The following is a 24,444-nucleotide window of genomic DNA, read 5'->3' as shown; positions in this document are numbered from 1 at the left end:
CGGGGCTCCATGTTGTAGCCAAGACTTGATAAAAGCAGATCTTGTCTGACAGAGAAAAGAGATCCTGGAAGATGACTACTGTCTTGAACATAAATGTCTCTTGCTGGATCAAGGTTACAGGACATAGTTACCTAGGATAGAATTAAATTTTACTTCACTTTTTTTGAGAGAGGAGGAGGGAGACTATTGAAGCTGCACATCAGTTTGCATTAAACTAAACAACTTAACCAGCAAACTTTCTTTAAAAAGAGGCCAAATGCATTTTTAAAGATGAAAATGCACATGAGAAATGTAAAGATGGTTTTCAAATAGTAAAATACTTGTCAAATTTATTCTTTAAAAGCAATAAACATATTAAGGTGTGAGCTGCAAAGGTTTGTAAAATTATTAGCTTCATATTACTCCAAAACAATAGCCACAAGGATGCCTTAGAAGTATGGTGAATTTAACGTTAAATTTATTCCTGAACCTGTTGAGTTTTTTAATGCATGCTCGGCTCACAGGCTTGCCTATGTCTTCCCACCCATCTTCTTCCAACATTAATCACTCCTGTTTTCTTGAACATGGCTGTTAGCAGAGAGCCTTCTGAAACATTTACAGTCGAAACTGAGATGAGGTGTAGACTGTAACAAAAGAAGGCAGAACGAGATATGTATATAGATAGATAGATAGATCTGTGTAAACTCATGCTCCACTTAGAACAGGGAAGAAGAAACCCACCCACTCCAGGTGAATCCTATTTCCACTCTGAAGAAACGGGTCACATTTCTAGGTTCTTTGCAGTCCCCTCCCAACCCCAGCTCCTAGGGACAGGGGATGTGGGAGCCCAGGGGAAGGAGGCCCGGTGGGGCCGGGCAGCAGCAGCGGCCGGCCCCCGGCCCGAGCTGGCAGCAGGCAGACAATGGGCGAGCCGCACAATGAGCGGAGCGCTGCCTTCCATATTGCACGCCAGCCCAGCTACAGGCAGCTCCTTCGCGGACACCGCAAAATCACTCGGGGGGGTGGGGCCGAGAATCTCATTACCGAAAAAAATAATAATAATAATCTTTAGGTGGATGGGGATTAAAAGAAAAAAAAAAAAAAAAAAAGAAAAAACCCAGCTCCATTCCACAAAGCAGCAGCAGGGTGAGGTCGTGCCCGCTGCGGGCCGCCGTTCCCCCTCCGGGCACCTCCAGGGCGGGGTTGCAATGGGGCTGCCAGCACCCCACCTGCCCCCAGACCCCCCTGGATCCCCCCAAATTCCCCCCGGGTCCCCCCCCCCCATTCCCCGCCAGCCATCCAAAGGGGGAAAGGCGAAACGAGAGCTTTTATATAACTAATGCTCGGAGCTAATTGCCGTAACAGCGCTAATTTGTAAATAAAAAGGTCACGGTTTACTAACAGCCATAACTTCATATAAACCCTGCTATGTCAATCCCCACCTCCGCCATACCAAGGGCAGTTTTCCCCCGTAGTTTAGACCAAAGTAATCCATCAAGAGCCATCGCAAATGGCATTTTAAACTCTTTTCGCCACGGCCACCGCCGCCGAGCAGCGACATAATGTGCTGCCGTGTGGCTCGGGGCTGCATTGTATTTCTAAAGACGGAAAACACTCGGCCACGGCTACGTTTGTTACTCGGTAAAGAAACCACCCCCCAGATGAAAAGCCAGAAGGAAAAGCCAGGTCCATCTCAAAAAAATACCCGAGTCCTTCCACCCTTAAATCGAACTTAAATCGTTGGTAAGCTCGGCGTGCATTAAATTTTAAAGAGGAAGCAAAACTGACTTTAGCAATTGTCGCTATTAAGGAGACATCGCTGGGTGGAATACACACGAGATCAAAGCTAAGAAAAATACAAGGCTCTGTTTTGTTCGCCAGCACAAGGCGAACCCTCCACAGCACGAACGCAGGGAAAAAAAATAAAAAATAAAACCCCACGAATATTTTCGGTTAAAAGCCCAAACTTACCTTCGGAGAGGGCAGCCCTTGCAGACCGCCTGGAACAATATGGACCGCATACTCGCTCTCCCACCGCCAGCCACCTCCATGCCGCAAAGGGCTCCCCGAACATCCTTAAAATATTTCGCAAATGCAAAAAAAAAAAAAAAAAAAAAAAAAAAAAAGTCAGTCTTTGTCTCCCCCCCCGCCCCGGTCCCTCCCCCCGCCCCCGCCCCCGCCTGGCTGGAGGGCGAGGAAGGCGGCGGCTTCCCCGGGCTCTGCGGGCGATGCCGGGGGGTAGCCACCGGGGTCACAACTTTGCCACGGTCGCCCCCGGCTCCCCCTGCTTCCCCCCCCTCTATCTCCACCGCCACCGCCTGGAAAAATGCGGCGTTCCATTTTCTAGACGCCTTCCAGCCATCCAGGACCAAAGTCTAGCGCTGGTTTTCGGTGACACTGCAAAACTACGGCTCACTCCGCGCAGCCTACCCCCGCCTCGCTTCCCCCCCACCCACCTTTTTTCTTTTTTCTTTCCCAACGCCAGCAGCCGCCTCCCGAGAACGAATAAATAGAGGCAGCTGGAGCAAATAGCGCCGAGACTTCGCCCTTCTCCCTCCCTCCGTGCCGCCCCACCCCGCCGGCAGCCCGGCACCAAGTTGGTGCCCGGGAGCGCATCCCTCGGCCGGGCTCGGCGGTGGGGGCACCTCGGGGCCAGTCCCCGGCCCCGCCGCACCTCAGTCCCCCCCGGGCGGCTGGAAAAGCCCCAGTCGTGCCCGAAGCAAAGCCTGGAAAGCGGGAGGCTTGAATTCCCAGCGAAATCCTCGCTTTCCTTACGCGCAGAACCACCTACCTTCCGCGAGAGCTAAATTAACGCTAAATTCACCGGGTACGCCCGTCACGGCGGGGATAGTTTTTCCATAAATGCCGTTTTAAAAACCCCTCCTCGGACTGACTGACAGAATTCTACCATGCTGCCCACAAACAAAATGGCTGTGGCACCGAGTTTTTTGGTTCCTCCCACCGTGCCTCCCCCTGGCCTCCAGGAAGTGGTAGAAAATCCAAAATAAAAATCGGCACGAAAAAGTACAATGCGGCCCCAAAACTCGGGGCGGTACCGCCAGGCACCAGGGCTGGGGAAGCACCTTCCCCGGCGCCGTACTTTCTCGAGGATTTTTATTATTGTTATTATTATTATTTATTTATTATTTTTTAAGGACATCAATCACTGGAAATTTACATCCCTGTGTAATTCGAACTTCCTGCTTTACATATTTATAAGGTCTTTCACCTATCTTGGCAGGCGTTCAGCTGAAGTGGGTTGGGAAATTCGATGCTGTGGCTCCAGTTCGGGAGCTGAGTCAGGTACTCGGCTGCTGGAAGCCGGCTGGCAAAATGCTGGCAAATTCTCACACTTCCAGGGCTCGGCGCGGGATTAAATCGCCCCCGTAGCCCGGACGTGAGCGTGTAGCCGCAGATAGGACGCTGGAGTGGGCATTCTCATCAGGATCGGGAATTTGGGGCTCTTGCACATAGATACCCATTTTGTAACGTTTACCTTTTCACATTTGTGGCTCACAGTAACCTCTTAGGGTTTCTGTGAAAATCATGTTGCATTTTCCCTTGTTACACCCCTATATAGTGTAACGACCTTAAACTTTTCTTGGTGTTCCCCTTAACTAAATAAACACGGAGGTATAGCTTATTCAAATTAGAGATGATCATAAAAATGCCAATATGTGGTCCTCCACCTCAGCCAGCAGCCTCGCTAGGCAGTAGCAGAGCTCCTCCTGCATGCTGCTTCTTGGGCCCCATAGGGCCTGATTCATTTCCCAGGAGAGTCTTTTCACTGCCTTTAGTAGGAGTCACAGTGGAGACAGGCTGTCAGACCTGCTGAGCCTGATCCAGAGCTAATTTAAATGGCTTGAATTAATATTCCCCTCCATTGCTATTCTAAACCTTTTCCAGAAGCACTAAAAAAAAACAACAGTGAAATTGAGGGGTTTTATTCCTTAACCACCTCCTATTTCTAGGCCTTAAATTTCAAAAATTTATCTGTAAAAGAACATAAAGCAATTTTTGTCATAACTGTTATTTGTTTGTACTGTCCTGATATCTAGCATCCTTAATCCTGGACTATGATTATAATAATATACCACACAGAAATATAGGGCAAATAGATAATTCCTGCCCTGAAGAGCTCAAAAGTGTAAGACAAAAGACAGCAGATGGTTACGGACAGATGAGGGAAACAATGAGCCTATATTGATCAGCCAGGAAGGCACAGTTTGCAACGCACCATCAGCCCAACCTTGTTTCTGTGTATACACCATGGGAAGGAAGACAGAAGGTGGGATTTGATGAAGAAAATTAATTGTTCTTATGGTGGTTTTAAGTGGACTTCTCCAAGAGGAAGGACAGCTTGGAAGAAAGCACAAAGAAGCTTTTATGAAAAAGCACCAGATGAACTACCTAAGCCTAATAAAATTGGCATTAATTTCTTTATAATGACAGAAAAATGATGAAGGGGGATGTAGGCCATGACAGCATTGAATATACAAATGTAAAGCTTATCTTTGATATAGCAAAGGTCAGGCAGTGAAAGAATCCAAAAGGCAGGTTGAATGAAAAAAGCATAAACTAGGCCTGTTAGCAGTCAACAAGTCCTAGGAAAAAAAATATATATATATATATATACAGTAGCTTAAATTTGATGGCTTTGAAGAGGTGAGGCTGTTGAGATTCTGTTTTGTTTTGAAACTCACCATTTTTTTTTCACAGGAATAAAAGTGTTGTTCTTAACCATTACCACTACATGTTGCTCATCTGAACCTCCCGCCTAGCATGTATTTAGTGAATTCATAAGTGCTATTTCTCATGTCAGCGATCATTACACGAACCACTACTTAGTGAGTAAGCATCACCTCAAGCCTGTTAGTGCAGATGTTAGTACACAGGTCGGTCGGCACCAGAAGGACCATGCAGGCTGGGAAGGTTCCTTCTCCTGTTAACTTGTTTTTTTGTGAAGTCCTAGCCTCCTTGCAACGTCCCATAACTTAAACGTCCATCCAAAAACACCAGCCCTGATTGGAAGGGTGGGAAAGGCAAAAAGGGCCACGTAGCTCTGCCAGATGGTGGAGCTACCTCCAGAGAGCTAACCATGGTGTGGAGGAGTTGCGTGGTCTGTGGTCTCATATACCACTCTGTAAATTCTTCATTATGCAATGTTGTTTTGCGTTTTTAGACTTTTTCTTTTTCTTTCTTATCCACATTTAATAGCAGCTCTGCAGTAGTAGCAGCTGCATATTTGCAGAGTCTTTGTGATTCTCTTGCAGTGAATGCCTTTAGTACAATTATATTTACTACACCAAAAAGTATATGTTAGCTAGTCATGATATAAAGCATTTTAGTAAATTACCTTAATAGAGCTAGGCCCTGGTGGATGCCTGTGGTTATTGTGGTGTGGTGCAGGTGAAGACTTTGACTGTATTCTTTTGTTGCAGGCTCAGCTAAACTGAACCATCCCAAGTTTCCTGTTGATTTAAAGCTCACCAGTTCTGTAGATGGGCTGGTGTATGGTAACTGTCAAGCCAGCCGGGGTCGTTTTCTCTTATGTTTGAATTCATCATCAGTTTTAACTGAAAATAGTGGATATCAAGTGATAAGTGCTGAGAGTTGAGATAGTGATTGAAATGCCCATTGCAGCTTTTTAATCTGAGTAACTGTTCCAAGAAACATTCCCATGCCTTAAGAATGGTCCTCATTTGACCTGATGTCAAATTTTCCCAATTTTCTTGTTGTTGAGACTAATTCTGAAGAGCACCACCATGGTGTATCCAGTCTGCACTTTTTTGAAGGATTGCCCAGTGTTTGTGTAAGTGTTCATCCTGAGATTTTACTCAAAACCAGGGAAAAAGAAAACCTGTGTGGGAGCAGAGAAACAAACTAGCTATATTTTAAGATGTAAACTAGCACAAAAAGTGGCTAAAACTGATAGCAGTCAAATAACATTTTCTTACTCAAATTAGTAAAACTACTTCTTGCAGTGTCTGCCATGTGATTGCTTTTATTACTCTTTATCTTTCATTTCAATTAATCTTTATCTTACCCATAAAGATTTAACTCTACTGCCATATTTTCCAAGTAGGTCTCTGTCTCTACTCTTGTAATAAACAAATTACACTGATCTTCTTTTGACAATCTTTTCTTGACGTCTTTATGAAGTAAATTATCAATCCTGTTCAGTCAGTAAATCATTTGGTAGGCAGCAATAGCTGGAGGATTTCAAAGTGCTTTTACCCCTGGTATGTAAATTATCATTTATTTTCTTTTCATAAAAATGGCATTGAACGTTTCTCAGTTGAAAGATCACTAAATGCATAAATATTTTGCATTTTAATTCAGTAGATAAGGTTCACATAGCTGCATAATTGCTCTTGAAGAATTTAAGAAACCAATTTGCTGTAATTTGGAAAATTCATAAATTATAGCATAAGAATGGATCATTGATGCCTGACTGTATAAGAGAGGACATAAGACTTCCTTAGCTTAATTCTTGTTTGACCCAAGTCAGATATTTTTAAAATGCATCCAGTCTTAACTGAAAATATATAGTGATTAAAAATCCACCACAATCTTTGCTATGTCTTGTAACCTATTAAACCTCCTTTCCATCTCTCTGTCCAACTTTTTTTTTTTTTTTTTGAGTATATGAGACTCACAGAATAAAATGCTTTTCTGTTATAGAAGTTACATGATGGTAGTGCTTCTCTGAGTTGTCTCCAGTTTATCAGCAATCTTCATACTTCACAAGTCATGGACATCGGAAACAGGTGTAATATGCCAACAACAGTTATGCTGTTTTCCACATACTGAAGTCAGGCAACACCTGATCTCCCCAAATTTCCTTTGCTTTCTTGCTGCATTATCATGATGAGTGCCTGTGTTCAGTCAGCTATCCAATTAATTTCCATATCCTTTACAGTCAGCCCTTTTTGATCATACCTTCTTATTTCTTTTGTCAACGTGATTGTTCTTAGAATATTGTTTCCCCTCTATGCAGATATACATCTTGCTCTCTTGTGCCCATTTTAATAAACTAATCCAGATTGCTTTTTACAAATAACCCATCAACCACTATTTTCCTTTCATCCAAACTCTTCAATAATATGGAGCATCAGGAAGGAATTATTTTCTTCATACTCTCACTTCAAGAAATGTTTTTTCTTTGTTTCAAACAGCGACATTTTGCTGATTTTCTTTCTTTGTGCTGGGTCCTCATTTTCAAATATTTTATGTTTAGACCAAGTAGATTTAAATTACAGCATTGTCACAGGTGGATGTGTCATTCATCCTTTTCAAATCAGAAGTCCTGCCAGTGATAGTTCAGATGGTTTTAGGATAATGTTCAGTGACAGAAGCTGTGGAAAAAGAGCCAAGTCAATAAAGTTGGAAAAGCAGTTGGTTACAAAAGTGCATGGGAGTCTTCTGAAAAAAAAAACAAAACCTAACCAACCAAACAACAAAACCCATCAACATAGAAGTAAACCTCCAAAACATCTGTTGCTGGTAGTTGCCAAATTGTGCCACAAATTTATTGTGATAGCTTGTATTTATTTATTTATTTTTCCCTCCCTGTTATTTGTGCTACATCCTTGTATGGGTGGTCTTAAAGTGTCTGCACAGATCCACTGTACAGATTGGTCAGCTCATAATCCACATCTTTTTATGCATTAACAATTTTCATGAGTTTTTGAAAGTATTGCTGTAGGAATCAAAATGTGCCATAGAATTAAATCAATGTTCATACGAAAGGTCCTATGTAGTAGTATTCTTATTAAAAGTTTGCTGTTACCATAGCATATTAGTACAGATGTATTTCAAAAAATTCCAGTCTTTCAGTTGTATTTTAGTTTGTTGGAGCTGGTGGAGAAATACTGGACATGAGTTTAGAGCAACGTCAGAAAAAAAATAAAGTTCATTGTAAAATCTTTCTCTGAACTTTGGCAACTGCTTGACTAGCATTGTTCTGCACACTTTCCTTGTTATGTGCCATGTTCGAAAAAAGGTCTCACCAGCCCTTGTCCAGGTCTTGGAATTTCAGGTGTAAGTTTATTCAGTGTTTTTAAATCCAATAAGGCACAGAATATTTGTTCCTCTTCCTTGTATAGAAACTGAAACTGAAGAAATATTCACTGAGATGTTTACAAGCAGAGCTAACAGTTAAAGCATCTTTTTCACTTGCATGCATTCCTCTTTTATGTCTGCAGTGGTTCTTGTGTGAGCATTGTTCACAGACGCTAAGATGCAGCAGTTGCCACTGCTTTTGGGATGCTTACAGTGTGTTGTGCCAGGCCAAGGGAACATGCAAGTGATGCTTCTGCTTTATTAAATATATTCTGTCGTCCCCTTCTCCCAGGTTTTCATTTTCTGATGATTAAGGGGATCCCTTGTGGGTTTCATTAGATGACCTACCATTGGAAACAATTTCCCCATATGATTTTCTCTACCTAGGAAATTTCAGTAGAAAAGTGATGGATTTAGTTAAGATGGCTTCAGTCCATCTGTGTTCAGCCAACTTCCCTGTTGACTGGTTTATGTGTTCAGCACATTTTATTTGTTCTTTTCTGAATTCACGTTTGTCATTCAGAATAAAGGGCCAGTACTGAAAGCATCCAAGAAAGGTTTAGTCACTCATAGTACTCACTTTTACTTCTGCTGCAAACAAATGCATCATCTGTATGGCAAAGGCAATGCTGTCACAATTCAGTTATCTTCTTTGAAATGTTCTGGTGATGTGATATAATGAACAGAAGCCAGTTTAGTCAGCAGAACACTTGATGAGCATAGGAAGAGTATATCAAGGGAAATTTAAGAAAAGCCTATGGTTGTATACAACTCCGAGGATATTCAGATCTGAGATGACTGAACCAATGTCCCTTACAGTTCCAGATTCAGCAAGACTGCAGTGAACCGCAGTCATAAAAGCTTTAGCTTCTTCTCTTTGTTTGGTGATTTCTAGTTCATCTTGGGTACCTTTCACTGAGGAACTAGAATCAGACAGCATAACCTGGTCATCAAGCTCAATGCATTCATTGGGCAGCTCATTTGGAATTCCAGGATGCAAATGATAAAGGATTAATTATTTTAAGATATCAGAATACAGTGGCTGTTGGAAAATAAAGTAGTTCATATATATCCTCTGGTATTATTATGTCATCCATCATATTCTCAAATATGAAATTTCCTATTTGACATATCTGCTCCTCTGCATTATTTTTATTAGCTGTAACATTTCAAACCACTCGGGGCAAATATAATGCCCACAAGCTTTTTTTTTTTTTTCCTTTGGTGGGGGGAAGGGGGGTAAATTTCTGTTAGTTCTTTCTCATATCCCTAATTTTTCTGAATGAATATTCTTTGATTTTTCACATTCTTGTAGATTTCCTAGAGATTCTAACTTCCAATACATATTTATTGTCAGTTTCCTTATTTTTATGTTTAAACAATGTGCTTACTGTTAGCTTTTTTATTAATGTTATAAAAAGCTCTGAAGACTATGCCCAACCTTGTTGATTATAAGTGTAATCAATCATCAAAAGAAGGTATATATCAGTAGACATACCATGTTGCAGTGATGTGGCATTTTCATTTAATGTCCTGTGTATCTTATGTCCCACTGGTCCCAGTTTTGCCTTCCCCAGTCTCCCCACCCTCCTGCATGTGCTACAGATGTGATAGTAACATTCATTCCCGTGCTGCTCATGTAAAATCAGCAATGCAGTTCTTGCCCTGCTTGTTCCACTCATATTGACCTTCACGGTAGCAGCATCTCTTAGCAAGGGGCATGAAGAATTTTTCTGTTGTGCCAAAAAAAATCTTCTCCATAGTTTCCACAAAGAAAAAAAAAATGCAGACCAAAAGGAACTATTCTAGAGAGTAAATCTAGTACATGTGTTGCCAGCTGGATCAAAATACCCCTTTATAAAGTAAATTTCCAAGAAATATTGCCAGAGCTCATATGGTCTTAGCAAAGATGCTAAGCCTTGCATGCTTAGCCACACAAAAATCTTAATGCACATGCTTCTCATTGGTTTGTAATTGACACACCTGCAAGTGATGAGCTACACTTCTAACATTGATCATTAAACGTTATAGAAGCCTGATTCACACTCTGGTATAAAGCAGGAAAATGTCTTTAGTTTTGCCTTACATACCTATGTCAACCTAACGTAGTATGTTGTCAGTCCATAAATGGAAGAAAGGGGAACTTAATTTATAAACATATGCTTTACCTTCAAAATAATACCTGATTATTTATTTTATCTGTCAGGTTCCTCTTAATTTTTAATACTAGCATGGATTTTTCTGTGTGTGATTATAGAACTTAAAATTACCTTATAGCCACTAACTTTTCTCCTGGTGTAGCTTCCCCTGAAATTATTTAGCTTTGAATTGATTATTTTTTGATAATCAAATCATTTAAATAATTTATAGTTTAAAAGTTATTTGCAGCCATATTTACTGCTTTATGACTAGATTTTTTAAGGGGAGCAAATAACAAGATATTAACTGTCCAGCAAAGGTGTCTATGTGTTCCTTAGGAACACAAACTCATTGTTTTAACAACATTCATATTTTTGTCACTCAACTATTAAACTAAAATGTTGGAATATAAATTTTAAATAGTTCTCCCCTGCAACTGAATCCTTTATGTATGAAACCTGAGTGTACACGGAAATGCAGACCACCAAAAGGTCATGTGGCTGGCTTCTTTTGTTTTGTCTGGGCAAAACCTGGACAAGTCTTCCTGCAGCCTGTTTCTTCAGTGACTGAGGGCTTAGCAAGTCCCAGTAATTAGGAACTGGTCACTGATTTAGCATTTCCCCAATTTAGGCTGTGTTAGTGTTAGGACAGAAGCTGTCCTTCACTGTTCAATGTACTGCTGTGCCATCAGATTCTCCCAAAGCTTCATTTCTGCTGCTTGACAGGCCTGTCTGTCCTGACCTGCTCCTCTGATGTACGTAGTGGCAGTGACTCCTCTCCTTCCTGACTTTCAGTTGTTCCATATAATACACTCATATCTTGCTCTTCAGACTGAGTCATCCACTGGTATTTAATCCTGGGTTACGGTGGATCTGTTCCTGTCTTTAGCCTGGCCAAGTTACTTTAAGCCGACCAGTGTGCTCAGTGCACATGCAGAGGGCTGACTGCATCTCTCCAGTCTTCACTCAGGTGAGATCCAGACTTACACATCTCAGGAATCTTCCAGACCTTGTACCATGCCATCAGGTATTCAGGCTCTTTAGTACTTATTCCTCCACTTACCCATCAGATGATGCAGGTTCCCGTTATTTCTCCAGCAGTGCCTAACATGTTTCTGTCATCAGCCGGATTCTCTTAATGCTCTCAGTTCTTCTCAGGGCTGTGTGCCCTGCATGCTCTTCTATGTAGCTTTGCCATTCTTTTAATCCTTTGCATAACTCTTTGTATTAATATTCCTGTTGTGACTTTCAGTCCTCTTTTGCACCACATTCCACAGTCACTGTGTGTCTTCTTCTCTTTTCCCATGTGAGTTTTCTCTTTCTTTCCACTTGCAACACCATGCCTGTACCTTCTATGCCCTTGGCACTATTATTTCCTTTTCTTCTGTCTAATAGTTAAGACAGAGAAGCTCCTAGAATTTTAAAACTGTATTTGGCAGATCAGAATAATGTTATGTTCAATGCTTCAAGTTATAGGGAAAAGGAGAAGTAGTGGTGTGCTTTTTCAGTCTAACTCTGAAGAATTCTCATTTGTTCCTGAGCGCCAAGATTGCAGCTCCCAACAGCAGCTATTGACGTCTCCTAAATGACATATTTTTCAGCCAGTCTTAGTCTGTTCTCCTTATTATTATGCAAGAATAGGAGTAAGAAAGGTAAATGTGACTGCCGGTTAGTTATCCTTGAAATAAAGTCTGAGGCTCACAAAAAAGATAGCCCTGATTTTCCAGGCCCTGACTTTGTTGAAGCATGCCCCTGGGTGTTGCATGGCCATGATCCCTAGGTGGCACAACAGCATAATAGCAACTGTCACCACACAGCCAGAGCAGCCCTGAAGTTGCTTTAATTTGTCAGAATTGGGCCTTATCAGTCATATCCCCCCTTCACCTTGAGTCTTGCTCTGAGAGCAGCTCAGACAGAACAGAATTTTTCTGTCTTTAGTTTGGAACTTCTGTGTTATTTCACATGTAGCTTTCCTTGGGGTTTGGTGCTTAAAAGGTAAGTCCTTCACTCCTTCATGTGCTTACTAGTTTTTCACAGCTATACCAAACCAAAGGAAAATGAGTTTATCTAAGGAACAAAATTTGCTTTTGTGACTCCCTTTGTTTAAAGGAAACAAACAAACAACAGCAAAACACCAGAATATGCCTTATAGAGCTTTTTGAGTAACTCAACTCAAAGAGGTGAGGAATAGTGCTGGTAACATTGGGAAGGACCCAAGAACAGCATCTTCTAAAATATCAAGACAAAAATCAAAATAAAATGTATTTTGCAGCACTAGTTTTTGTGGTTTATTTTGTTTAAAAAACTCTTTGTCTAACGTTTGGTCACCTGACCACAGGAAATTAAAAAGTAGCCCTGAAAATGGATACCATGCTGTTTGCCTTAGGTGTTCATTCTGCTACTGACTCTGGGAAAAATAGCCTAAAAATTCTCCAATGTCTCTAGGCAGGCATAAATATATTAAACAATCTCAAGAATTTTCTGGAAAATTTTTGTCTAAGTGTATCTCATGAATCTTTGAATTTAACCCAAAGGTTCATGTTGATTCTTTGCGAACAACAGGTAAGGCCTTACATATGCTTTAGACTATTTTGTTGCCTAATAGCTTTAAAGTAATTATTTAGGTCTACATGTGGTTTCACAGTGCAAGGGCTAGCTCTAGATATTAGAGTAGTATCTTTTTAATAGCTGACCTGTAAAAAAAGTCGTGAAAAGATATACAGTACTGTAATTATATAATGTCTTATTAATCCAAAATAACAATGAAAACTGTTACTGCAGAATATGTACTCTAACCTATAATATTGTATTTTTTGCCCCCAATGAATGCTTGCAGGAATTAATAGGTTTCACACAGCCCTGATGGTTATTAAAAGTACCCTAACTTTCCACTCTTTTTTTGGCAGCTAGCCATAACAAAAGGACCACGTGTCTCAAGAATCGTTACTTAGGCTTTTTGTCAATTCATTCAGTACTGGCTTAACACCAATGCTAACTGCAGCTGATGAAGAACAGTTTGGTGTCTAGCACAGCAAACAACTGTCCTAGAGTCCCTAGGTGGCTGGAGCACTTAGAACATGGTCTTATTTCCTAAGGAGCTGGTATGCCTTCTAGTCCCAAAAGACTGACTTCTGACTCAGATTGTAATGAAATGGTACACCAGACCTTTCAGTTCCAGCCTTGATTCATGAAATTCTCTCTTCTAAGTTAATTTCTGTACCCTGCTGACTTAAGTGACAGCAACTGTGGATTTACTAAGAGCTAAGAGCTCTCCAGTCCCTGTGCTGTGCTCTTGTTGCTTAGTGCAATAGGTGTGAACCACACACACTTATGACAGGTAACAGCCTTGAAACTTCCATTCCCCATCCATGTTTCCACAGTGGTTGCCCTAATCCTGGCACCAAAGTATTGAGTGTTGAGTTGTAACTGGACAAGAGATTTCTCATCCCCTCATCCTGATTCTAATGTGGGGCCTGAAGTCCCTTCTCCTGTACTGAGCAGCACATAGTAGCATTATTTCAGATAATACAGAAAACGTTCATATGAGAGCCCTGCAGCTGTGTGTAAGTGGCTGATGGTACCCAGGTGTGTACTGTAGTTACTTGATATGAAAACAAAATGGTAAAAAACAGTGAAGTACCTTCTGTATGTTTGCCACATGGGATATCTCAGACTAACTAGTACCAGAACACTTATGTACAGTGATAATTTGTATGTGGTTAGCAGAGGTACTGGAGAACCAGCAGTGAGGCTTTAGTGTCTACTGTCAGCTAACGTGTTGAATGAATTGATGCAAGTACAGATGCAGCATTTTTTGTTTATATGTGAAGAAACAGTGATGATGAAGTTTTGGACAAATATTAGGTAGCTTCACCATCATTTATATTTCCTCGTAATTGTTGTTATGTACTAAAGTGAACCATGAACTAAGATAATCCATATTGCTTGAAGTACTTTGTAAGACTGGCAATACTTTACGCAAAGCACTTCACAAGAGCCATGAACTCACAATGGAATTGAGCTCAAGTATTTTTACATAACACAGCTCTGTTTGGTTGCTTTTTATCAAGCTGTAGCATAGACCGTTATTTCAGGTAGACCTAAGAAGCTTGTCAGAGAGGATAGTTATAAATATTTCTGTCACAGTGCAAAAAACAGCTTACCTGGTTTTACTTCATTTTAGTCTAATTTAGTTTTCTGAGACAAAAGTCATCCTTCCCACTGTTAACACATTTTTCTTATTGCTTACTGGATATCATTTAATGGATCACTAGTTAACCTATTGACACTACATTGAATTTCCTCGTTTATCAAACAACACAGCAAATAGACTTGGGAGGCTACTGAGCCAACATAAAATCAAATGGACTTTATTGCTACAGAATTACTAGTTAACATCTTTCAAAGAAAGGAAAAAAAGGACTGAACACATTTAAGTTTTGTAATTCTCCTTAGACTTAACAAAAAATGGAAAAAGAAGATGAGATGTTCTAGAAAGCCGGTGAGTAAAGGGTTTGCTTTCCCAAATGAAGTATTACTTGCTGAAGGACTGGAAATCTTAAGAATATTCTATTTTATCAGCTTTAAAATGAAGAATAATCTATTTTATCAACTTAAAAACCCATCCTAAGGCTGTTAGTTCTTCTTGGAAGATATTAGAAAAGATTTAATATGATAAAAAACATTATTATATTTGGAGTAGTTTTAGTATTGGAACTCCATAGACTTGTGAAATTGCTTATAAACTGATTTGTTTCCCCTTCTTCACTTTTCATAGTAGTAATACTCAGAAGTTCGCTAACAATTTTATTCTGTATAATTGCCTTAGAAGATTTTAAGTAGAGTCCTTAGTGTAAGCATAATATTAGAACTTTGTATTGCCTAAATTTTACATTAATGTAATCCATGAAATTTTAACTATATTTAAACTAAAAGTATTTCATGAATTTTATATATCATTCTATTTCTTTATAATTTCAATATGTTAAGTCAACACTTTTTCAGCTCAGGTTCTTCGTAGCAGCAAGTTCAGTGAACAGAAAATCAAGGGACAGAAGATCAAACTGGCAAAATCCCACATTCAAAGGTACCATCTATGCCTATTTTCTCATTCATGTGCTTACTTTATTGATATACTCAGATGTAAAATTGCTAAGAATGTACTTTTTTTTTGGCTCCAGTGATATAATTTAAAAGAAAAAATATTTAATAAAATTCAAAAACCAAGAGCAGTTTGTCAGTCTCTTTGCAGTCAGTCATTCAGACCACTACAGATGAGAGAGGGAGTTAGGAGAATCTTAGCAAATAGAGATGGAGCGTTGACAGTATCAGACTAGTGGATGCTGCTTAATGTCTTTGCTAACTAAGAGAGACACTGCGCAAGTGCAGATGGGAGGAGCTTATGCAAATGACTTATGGAACTAATTTTAATATGAAGCGGGGACAGGTTATGCCTATGTATAGGTGCATTGTGAAACTTCATGCATATGTAACCCTTTACTGCATATAAAAATGGAAAGTTGCTGTGTCTCATGCACATGACTTTGGTGGGACTACCCCGTGCCGCCCAGTGCTGAATAAACATACCTCCTTTACAGTCTTACTGATTGTGGAGTCCGTTTTCTGCAAGTCACAGGCACAAAGGACCATGTTATTTTCAGATAAACTTGATCTAGAAAATCAAACTTAAAGAGTTCTAATTCAGTGTACAAATGTGTTCAAGTATTGTTACTAAATGTCTACAGGTAAATGCAAGACATTTCTTTTCTGCGCTTTCTTATATGTCTATGTTTACAGAGGCCTTCTGTCTTAAAGGTGACTGGTATTAGGACAGCATCTGACATATTTCAAACCATTGATTCATTGTCATACATGTTGCTTATTAAATGAGCAACAGTTAGACGAGTGAGTTTGGTAATTCTCCTGACTTTCAGAAATGTGTTATTTCAGCAAAATGCCCTTCCCATTCAGAGTAATGCCACTTTGAGTTATCCCTTGCAGTTAACAGTTTCCTTTAATGTTTTTGATGCCTCTTTCTTCACTCTCTTCACTATGCTTTTAATTTCTTTGCTAATTTCTATGACAGTAAGGTCCAAAGATCCTTTGCTTCTGTACAGCTCTTCCCTTAAAGTTCTCACATGGCTTTGTAGCAGGTTTTACAGGGAAATTAATCTTGTACAGTCATCTACTGCAGTCCTGCTTTAATTATTTCTGAACCTGCTGGCCAGTTTCAATCACATGTGACAGAGGAATAAAGAGTGTTTATATCAGTCTGCTTTCGGATGCCTGATTAACGTATATCCACAATCAGAGTTTTGTGAGCTCCTAGAGTGATATGTATGTATTTAAATGTATTCAACTCTTATTAATTTCATTAAGCATTAAGACAGAGACACCGTATTAATACCCACACTGAAGAAAAATAATTGCACAAAAAAGACCTACAGTGGAGGCTAGGCTTGTATCCTTCCATTGTTTTAAAAAATCTTTAGTTTCTATTACTGTAATTAATTTATTATTTTTAACAAAGTACCATCCATTCTGGGGGTAGTTTTTTCTTTCTTTCTTTCTTTCTTTCTTTCTTTCTTTCTTTCTTTCTTTTTTTTTTCTTCTCTCCATTACCATGTTAGCAGTTCATTTGTCTGCTTAGGATTGCATCCTAGTATCCTATTCATCCTATTCATTGGCATAAAAGGAATACATTCACCCCATTTGTTGAAAATTTTAGAAATTGTTGAGAAGCCTAGTTCCATTATTTTACAAAGTAAAATGTATTTTCTGGCAGAGGTAATCTCCCTATTTCTACTGATTGTAGTTTTAAGAAACATAGAAGAAGAAACTCAAATTTAAACCCCTGTTGAAAAGTAAGGTGCTTCCATAAATAGTTAGTTCTGGGTGGTGGGGAATGGGAGAGTTTTCACAATATCAGAGAAATATTTTCTTTGATGTGAAAAAATAGCAAATATACAATTAGTGGAAACTGAAAAAGACACAAGAATCTAGGTCACATGCAGATCAATGAATGCTTTTGCTTGTTTATTTGGCATACTTTCACTACGCTTATATTGCTCAGTAATGCAAGAATGTAAGAACAGCCCGAGAGTGAAATGAAATGTCTGGCTGCTGCTGCTGCTAATGACAGCAGGGAAGAATATAGGAAAGAGGTCAAGTGAAGAGTGATCCTTGCACTGGTATACATACATGCTCAGCTCTGACAGGTGGCGAGTAATTCTACACCATTATTTCTCTGATGGATAATAGGAATTCTGCTGTATTTTGGGGGAAAATAAAAACTTCTTGACTTGAACTGAAGTAGTTCAAAGCCTATTTTTATCTTTGTGTCCTTTCTTTGCACCTTTTCTATTTTTTTATTCTGAGATAGGAATGTCAGAAGTAGATGTCGTAGTCAAGGTGTGACCATGCCATCCACGCATGCAGCAATAATGAAGTCTTCTGCTGTATTTTAGTTTTCCTTTTTCTTATTCTCCTCTGGTTATTTTTGTTTTCATTTTCCAATAGTTTTTAACATTATTTTCTCAATACTAAAAGTTAGTTTAGAGAAATAACTGCAATAACTTCCATGTCTTCCTTTTGCAGGAGAGGAAGGAAGAATTAATAGTGACTTAGGATCCATTTATATATATGTAGTTGTATTTTTTTTTTTCCCAGTGTGCATTATTTTATACTTAGGGAAGTGATGATGACTCTTCCCCAGGTATACCATATTTATCCACCTGCCTTTCAGTACTATATCTATAATAGTTTCTATGAGTTTTCCCAATATGCAGGTAGGTCTTGGTGGTTTATAGTCCCCAACATATACCATATTTTTCACATTTAATTTCCCTGGTACTGAGATTTTAGAACTATAAGGTCTAATATCACAACATTTTGGAGCAGGAATTTGGAGTTTGGCAGCAGAACCTCTCTGATATTAATGATTTGAATTTACTATTTTTATGTCAGCCATCAAATATTGGCAGAATAAGCCCCTGAAAAATAATTTCCATTTGTTCAGTAAATACTACTGCATTTCTCTTGCTTCTACCTATAAATTGTCCAGTTTTATTGTCTGCACTTCTACATGCACATCTTGTATGGCTTATACATTTCAGAAAGATTGCATCTGTATTTACTCTGCATATGTAGAGTTCCTCATTGCCACATAGCTCTTATATATTTACTAGACTCTTATTCTGCTGCATCTTGAATGTCATCAGATCCTTACAACTGTTTATATAGTTCTGCTCCGATTTCTCCTCCCTTCTGGCTAACAAGGTGGTAGTTAGTCTGAGGACTGACGAGCTCAGCAGAACTTCTTACACTTCTGTTATGGCATTAAAAGTTACAGTGATGCTAAAACTAAGACTGAGGATAATGTCTAAGGGTTTTCCTTGTTCAGCCACTGATGTGCAGAGAGTTTGCAGATGCAATCTGACTGGAATACAACTCTGCCAGGCTGCTCTTATTAAAGGAGACAAAGAGAACTTGATTAGGAGGAGAAAAACAATGTAGAATGGCTAAGGAGGAAGGAGAAACTTCTCTGAGTGCCTGGAATTAATCCATAATTTTTGGAGTCAACGCGTGCCTCTGCCATCTGCAAATAGCCGTGGAAACAATTAAAAGGTATGTGACCTCTCTTCTGATTTCTGTGTGTAGAAGACAGTGACAAGTTACTGGGCAGTTGTCTGTGTGGCGTCTGAACTCCGCAGTATTGTTCAGAATCTGTGTAGAGTATATATTACGTTTCCACGTGATGAAATATCTGAAGTAGCAAGACAGAAAGCATGCGTGTGTATCTCCCCCTCCCCCCCCCCCCACTTTTTTTTTAATGTTTGATAAGTTATTTGCATATTAAAGCAAAAGAAAAACAACATACAAGGCCCAATTTTAAAGGAATACTAATGTTGTGAGTTAAGGATTCATATTCTAGAAAGTGCTGTCTGTGCAACCTTCATTTGGAGAACTTTTGTAAGAGTCATGGAGTATGAGCCTCAAATAAGTGGTTACTTAGCAATTTTTATGCAAGATTCTTGCTTCCTTCAGTGCATAAAGCTGGAATTGAGGTTGTCTCTGATATTCCAAGTTCATTTGTTTTCAGAATATGAAAACTGAATGTGTAGTGAATGAGGTAGAAAAATGCCTCAGAAAAAGAAAGGATTAAGGGACCTTCATAATCCCCAAACGGGACTGAATTTATCTCTTCATGTATGATCCTGGCCCAGTTACTCCAAGAGAATTTAGAAAAGTGGTGGAAATGACCAATCTGGAAATGTCACAATGTGCAGAGGGACTTAAAATTCCTAATGCATGGGAAGTGAGTGGGAATCCTGTTTGGAACACACCAAGTGCTAATGCCAGAAAAATTAAAGCTTTACTATCTCATGTTGGATTTCAAAAACAGGTTGACACTATGTCTCTTTACGCTCATGTATAAAATAACACCGTGACCTCATCCACCATCCAAAGTGTCTTTGAAAACACGTGAATTCACATTTGTAAAGTACTCATACTGGTGACCTGCATTATAAAGAGGAAAAAGCCGTAAAGAATTAATAATCCCTTATGTATATCAACAGTAAGAATAGAATTAAACAACCACTAACTGCTGGTTTTTGGGTTCTTATCTTGGAAAGTGAAGAATTTTCAGGTATATGATAATATATTAGTTTTTCCATGGGACTTTAAGGTGTGTAAAACACAGAGAGGCAGGAATTAACATTTTTTTGGTGCAAATTTTGTTATGCCATTTCCTAACCTTCAAAGACTTGACCATACAACAATAAATATTTAAATATAGTTTATATGCAAGTTCAACAATTACATTATAGTCCAGTTGAATGGACTATAAGCTAATGATTACGCAGCCTCACTGTATTAATTATGAAATATGAATAAATAGTCTCTGTGTTTACATAAGTTATTCAGCATCAGTATATTTTCAAAAGTGAAGGATCATATTCATTTTTTTTCCATTTTCTATCTTAGAAAATATATGGTATAACAAAGAGTTGGTGTATAAAATGAACATACACAATTGCAGATGCTTATATATTTCTTTATTTTTAAAATGTTAGACACTCTTATTTGTTTTACTCAAACTATGTAAATGTTACTCTGTTTTATTCAGACTTTATGGAAGGAAGGGGGTTTCTGTTTGTTTATTCAGGGATGATTTCTCTCTCACTGGAGCTGAGCACTCCTAATAAAAATATTATGTATATATCAAGGAGTGCTATTTAAATTATGTTTCAGTTGATAAATTTACTGCACTCTATTGTTGCTTCTCATGCTTCTACTTGAATTTATATTTGATCTAAGCAGGTTATTTGTAATGGGAAAATTTTCCATTACAGAAGGTCCCTGTTGTGCTTAGCAACCTCCCCCCTCCACATTTTAAAACAGGATTCTCTAAAACAGGATTCTCTTTGGGGTTTATGTATACATTAAGTCTGATGTATTGACAAGATTTATTTATTCTTTGTCCCATAGGGTAAGAAAGAGATTCTCCTTCCCCCTGTCTAAAAGGGTAATTTCTGTTTTTTGTTTGTATGTGATGGGAATACACCACCTGTTGCCTGTGTGTAAAACAGAAAGTATTGATGTTAGAGGCCACATGTAGCTGCACTTTAATGTCAGATTATTTTAATTAAAGCCTGAAGCTCCAGTAACAATAAGGACTTTAGATTACTTGGTTGCTCTTTGATACCCTACATTATTCATTTCTGAATTGCACAGCCCAGCTGGGTTGATCAGTTCCAGGCCCAGACCACTGCTGTCGTGTGACTATAGGTGTGAACATGTGGTGAACAACAAGCACAACGCTGTGGTGCCTGGCTTCCCCATATTTTGTGACACTACATGCAAACACATAGCTCAACAAGGACGATCAATCATTTTAGGTTTGTATTCGTTAAAGTTGTTTTGTTGTTCTAATTGCACACAGCAAACAAGGCCTCGGCTCGGGAGACCGTGCTCTCCCCTCACAGCCAAGAACCGGATTGGCACTGGCTAGGCTGAGCCCCCTCCAGCTGGTGTGTGTGTGTGTGTGTGTGTGTGTCTGTTTCTGTGTGTGTGTGTGCTGAGAGGGTGTCTCCCTCCCCACCGGAGGGCTGGCAGCGTGCCCCTCCGGCTCCCCCCTTTCTCCCCTGAGCCTTGCTCTGGCAGGCCTTCGCTGCATCCTGCATTTGGTCCACAGATCTGGTCCCCAGATCGAATTTCCAGAGCTTGAACTTGAAGATGGTGGTAAGATTTGCGCTTTTTCTATACAGTTTCCAGAAGGACAAGATATAATTCTTTCATCAAATGGCACAGATATGGAACTAAATTGTCATATTGGCTTCAGATCATCTATGCTAATTTCATCTTTAGGGAGCATATTCTTCACTGATGAAGAAGAAAAAAGGCAAGGAAGAAGAGGAGCTGAAGTGGGAATTTACAGGAAGAGCGTAAGCCGTGTCTTTGCTCCTCTGTGACTTTAGGGCTGTTTTTGTTAGTGGCAAGCAAACTTTTGCATGCCTAGACAGAAGGAAAAATGACCAGGGATACAGATATTCTTAAAGAACAAGATAGGTGTATGGACTAGAGTGTACTGACAACCCTGTATTTTGGTGCAGGAAGAACCAGGAACTAGCCCACTTCTTTTGCTACAATACTGGAATCTGCTGAGGTTAAGGTACATCCAGGTGCATTCTCAATAGTTATAGCTGTTGTACAGTTTGCAATGGAACACATCAACTTAGAGATACTGAAGGAGTTACTGTCCTCAGTAGGACTGGACTGTGAAAGCCCCTATCCCGATGTATATTTTCCTGTAACTGGAGTAGAGCATTAAAAACATTATGACTGGTGTCTTCCCAAACCCTGTGTTACCCACAGAGAAAAGCATATGCAGAAGGTGCTATTCAAATTAGACTTAAAAAAAGACATCACTGCTTTCAACAAGCAACAAAAGTATAACCAAGTAAAGCCAGAGGTAACGTTCTCATTAATACAAAATCCCTTTTATTCCTATGTCTGTCAAGTTTCCTGAAAACTCTTTTAGAGATGGATAGAACTGTTCTGTAGCTGGATGGATTTGAGGTGGATGTTTGTTATATATCTGTGAACATCCTGCAGCCAAGAATGATTTGATTATTTGAAAGAAAAAAAGGAAAAAATAATGTTAAGGAACCTCCTAAAATAAATTTTCTTGCTACAAAAGCTCTCTTCTGAATCCACTGAAATAGCATACTGATCTAAGAATATGATGAAAAATGTTGTACTCCAAGTTGGAAATTGGAGAGGAAAATGTTCATGTATACATATTGTACTCAAAAAACTGATGTTAACTATTTAAAGGAAAACTTTAAACCTGAGAAGCAACAGGTAGTTTCTATGTTTCCTTTAGGGATAGTGTACTTTTCTGTATTTTTCTTCATACAAATAGTTCAAAAAATTTTTAAATCATTTAGTCAGTCAAAAACCTGGATCCGGTCCCAAGGTCTGTTTTTTTCTTTTTTCTTTTTTTTTTTTTTTTTTTTTTCTTTTTTTTTTTTTTTGGCAGGAACACAATTCGACAGAGCAGTCAACTGGTTCTTTAGCTTTGAGGATGCTGAAGTGGTCCCCGGCTTGCAAAGAACCAGTTCCCAGCCTGTCTCTAAAAATAGTTCCTTAGGGCTAAAATCTGAGTTTCCTTTCTCTTACGTGAACATCCAGAGAGACCTGTACAAACCAGTGCCTGAGGTATCGGGGTAAGCGTCCTGTGCAAGGAAGATGAGAGAGTGGGTACACAGCCCATGCCATGCTGTGGATTTACCAACGCGACCATGCAGAGGACATAAGAAAAAGGATGGAAAACCTAGGTCGACGCTAGAGGAATGGGTAGGTGAGTTGCAAATAAAAGCAATGAGAGAAAAAGGGGTTCTGTGAGAAAATTGCAGCTCCAAATGGCAGTGGGCAGGGGTCAGTGTGGGCTGGTCCCCAGATCAGGTCCCCAGATCAGGTCCCCAGATCAGGTCCCCAGCTCAGGTCCCCAGAATTTTTTTCCAGGAATGAGGTTTGACAGAGTAGTCAACTGGTTCTTTAGATTTGAGGATGCCAAAGTGGTCCTCGGCTTGGAAAGAACCTCTTCCCAGCCTGTCTGTAAAAATAGTTTCTTAGGGCTAAAATCTGAGTTTCCTTTCTCTTATGGGAACATCCCGAGAGACTCATCCTCCCTTCTCAGTTGACTTCGCTGCTGCCTAGTCTTAAGATTTGCAGTACTCAGTTGCGTACCCCAGATTCTTGTAGTTTGAGAGGGATTGCAATCCCCTTACATTATATGGGAATCCCATTTTTCTGACTCAGGGGTGAATGGTGTAAGGCACTTCAAAATCATTGCAGGTTGTGGTTGTTGTCAATTGCCATGTCAATTAAGGCCATGCAGGTACCTTCTACTGTTTCATCTTCCCTTTCACTTGTTGTCTGGTTACTACTCAATATTACGTATTCGGTGAAATGTCCTCCAAAACCATTACTTTTCAGTTTTAACAGCTTCTGTTTTTTCTTTCTCTAGGTCTGCCAGTAGCTGACAAGGTGGAAGGATGTACTTTCCTCTTTCATTCTTGTGAAGTTGGAGGCAGTGCCGACTTACACTGTGACTGGGGCTCTGCCATGGTGCAAGTCTTCCTACTTCAAATTCAGCGATGCAACCTGAGTTTACATTAACAAACTTCCAAGGATTCAAGCAATTTAAAGCTTTTGGGCAATGACAATTATTTGAAAACATTCCTACAAGTTTATTTTCTTCATTGACAGTTGTTTGCTATCTTCATTTCATTCAAAGCAGTCAGGACTGGTTTGCTTCTCTCTTCTCTGGAAATCTGCACTAGGAACCATTGTTAGAATCACAATCCTGATCTAGGAGTATGATGAAAAATATTGCACTCCAAGTTGGAAATTGGAGAGGAAAATGTTCATGTATACCTAAGAATTGTACTCAAACAGCTGATTACACTTTGTCTTACACCTGAACAGATGCTTACACCTTTTAACTTTAAACCTGAGAAGCAACAGGTAGTTTCTACTTTTCCCCTGGGGATAGAGTACTCTTCTGTATTTTGCTTCTATACAAACAGTTCAAAATTTTGAAGTCACATAGTCACACAACCAGACAACCTTGCACGGCATTACATGTTCCCCCCCAGATAGATCAAGGCCTGAATGCAAGACCAGACAAGTAATTAAAGCCAACATGTAAAACTAACTTGGAAATACATTACTTTTTGGCAGTTTTTTTGGCACT

The 24,444-nt window shown here is 39.5% G+C and overlaps 1 protein-coding gene across 1 annotated transcript in view; it reads right to left on the bottom strand.

Annotated features, from left to right (window-relative positions):
* The window catches only part of EPC1 (enhancer of polycomb homolog 1), a 69,187-nt gene extending 66,245 nt beyond the window's left edge, over positions 1 to 2,942 (bottom strand). The window contains exons 1-2 of the mRNA XM_035317293.1: positions 2,771 to 2,942; positions 1,951 to 2,054 (exon numbers count right to left, since the gene is read on the bottom strand). The gene's annotated coding sequence lies outside the window, so the exon portion shown is untranslated. The remainder of the gene's footprint in view (positions 1 to 1,950; positions 2,055 to 2,770) is intronic.
* Positions 2,943 to 24,444: the final 21,502 nt, after the last annotated feature.

Source organism: Oxyura jamaicensis, chromosome 2 (assembly GCF_011077185.1).
Source record: "Oxyura jamaicensis isolate SHBP4307 breed ruddy duck chromosome 2, BPBGC_Ojam_1.0, whole genome shotgun sequence".
Lineage (NCBI taxonomy): Eukaryota > Metazoa > Chordata > Aves > Anseriformes > Anatidae > Oxyura > Oxyura jamaicensis.
The sequence above is the reverse complement of the archived record's forward strand: the minus strand, read 5'-3'. Positions and strand labels throughout refer to the sequence as shown.